Source organism: Hyla sarda, unplaced genomic scaffold (assembly GCF_029499605.1).
Source record: "Hyla sarda isolate aHylSar1 unplaced genomic scaffold, aHylSar1.hap1 scaffold_989, whole genome shotgun sequence".
Lineage (NCBI taxonomy): Eukaryota > Metazoa > Chordata > Amphibia > Anura > Hylidae > Hyla > Hyla sarda.
Window position 1 is genome coordinate 51,878 of NW_026611019.1, and position 2,575 is coordinate 54,452.

Genomic DNA, 2,575 nt, shown 5'->3' on the forward strand with positions numbered 1-2,575 from the left:
CACTCGCTCTCATATCTGGCTCGCTCGCATGCTCTCTTGTCTGGCTCGCTCTCTTATCTGGCTCGCTCGCATATCTGGCTTGCTCGCTCTCACATCTGGCTCGATCGCTTGCTCTCATATCTGGCTCACTCGCTTGCTCTCTTGACTGTCTCGCATATCTGGCTCGCTCTCACATCTGGCTCGCTCGCTTGCTCTTGTCTGGCTCGCTCTCTTATCTGGCTCGCTCGCATATCTGGCTCGCTCGCTCTCATATCTGGCTCGCTCGCTTGCTCTCATGTCTGGCTCGCTCGCTCTCATATCTGGCTCGCTCGCTTGCTCTCATGTCTGGCTCGCTCTCTTATATAGCTTGCTCGCTTGCATGTCTGGCTCACTCGCTTGCTCTCATATCTGGCTCGCTCGCTTGCACTCTTGTCTGGCTCGCTCTCATGTCTGGTTTGCTCTCTTGCTCTCATATATGGCTTGCTCGCTTGCTCTCTTGTCTGTCTCGCTCTCTTATATGGCTCATAGTGTTGAGCGGCATAGGCCATATTCGAATTCGCGAATATATGGACGAATATTCGTCATATATTCGCGAATATTCGCATATTCGTTATATTCTCGTTTTATTTTCGCATATGCGAAAATTCACGTATGCGAAAAGTAACATGTGAAAATTCGCATATGCGAATTTTCGCATATACGAATTTTCGCACGCCAGTCTCACACAGTAGTATTACAGCCTTCTTTACGCCACACAAGCTGGAAGCAGAGAGGGGTGATCACTGTGATGTGTACTGTGAAGAAAAAAAAAAAAAAAAACGAATATTCGTAATTACGAATATATAACGCTATATTCGCGAATTCGCGAATATACGATATTCGCGAATAATATTCGAATTGCGAATATTCGCGAGCAACACTAATGGCTCACTCACATCTGGCTCGCTCGCTCTCACATCTGGCTCGCTAGCTTGCTCTCTTGTCTGGCTCGCTCTCTTATCTGGCTCCCTCGCTCGCATATCTGGCTCGCTCGCTCTCATATTTGGGTCGCTCGCTTGCTCTCATGTCTGGCTTGCTCGCTCTCATATCTGTCTCGCTCGCTTGCTCTCTTATCTGGTTCGCTCTCTTATCTGACTCGCTCTCATATCTGGCTCGCGCGCTTGCTCTCTCTTCTGGCTCGCTCTCATATCTGAATTGCACGCATGTCTGGCTCGCTCGCTCTCACATCTGGCTCGCTCGCTTGCTCTCTTATATGGCTCGCTCGCATATCTGGCACGCTCGCTTTCACATCTGGCTCGCTCGCTTGCTCGCATATCTGGCTCGCTCGCTCTCACATCTGGCTCGCTCACTTGCTCTCTCGCTCTCTTATATGGCTCGCTCGCATATCTGGCACGCTTGCTCTCACATCTGGCTCTCTCGCTTGCTCTTATATCTGGCTCACTCTCATATCTGGATCGCTCGCTTGCTCTCATATCTGGCTCGCTCGCTTGCTTCCTTGTCTGGCTCGCTCTCTTATCTGCCTCGCTCTCTCTCACATCTGGCTTGCTCTCATATCTGGCTGGCTCGCTTGCTCTCTTGTCTGGCTCGCTCTCTTATCTGGCTCGCTCGCATATCTGGCTCGCCCGCTCTCACATCTGTCTCGCTCGCTTGCTCTCATATCTGGCTCGCTCGCTTGCTCTCGTCTGGCTCGCTCTCTTATCTGTCTCGCTCTCACATCTGGCTCACTCGCTTGCTCTCATATCTGGCTCGCTCGCTTGCTCTCTTGTCTCTTGCTCTCTTATATGGCTCGCTCGCATATCTGGCACGCTTGCTCTCATATCTGGCTCTCTCGCTTGCTCTTATATCTGGCTCACTCTCTTATCTGGCTTGCTCGCTCGCATATCTGGCTCGCTCGCTTGCTTTCATATCTGGCTCTCTCTCATGTCTGGTTCGCTCGCTCTCATATCTGGCTCGCTCGCTTGCTATCTTATATGGCTCGCTCGCATATCTGGCACGCTCGCTTTCACATCTGGCTCGCTCGCTCGCTCTCACATCTGGCTCGCTCACTTGCTCTGTCTCTCTCGCTCTCTTATATGGCTCGCTCGCATATCTGGCACGCTTGCTCTCACATCTGGCTCTCTCGCTTGCTCTTATACCTGGCTCACTCTCTTATCTGGCTTGCTCGCTCGCATATCTGGATCGCTCGCTTGCTTTCATATCTGGCTCGCTCTCATGTCTGGCTCGCTCCTCTCATATCTGGATCGCTCGCTTGCTCTCATATCTGGCTCGCTCGCTTGCTTCCTTGTCTGGCTCGCTCTCTCTCACATCTGGCTTGCTCGCTTGCTCTCATATCTGGCTGGCTCGCTTGCTCTCTTGTCTGGCTCGCTCTCTTATCTGGCTCGCTCGCATATCTGGCTCGCCCGCTCTCACATCTGTCTCGCTCGCTTGCTCTCATATCTGGCTTGCTCGCTTGCTCTCTTGTCTGGCTCGCTCTCTTATCTGTCTCGCTCTCACATCTGGCTCGCTCGCTCTCATATCTGGCTCGCTCGCTTGCTCTCTTGTCTCTCGCTCTCTTATATGGCTCGCTCGCATATCTGGCACGCTTGCTCTCACATCT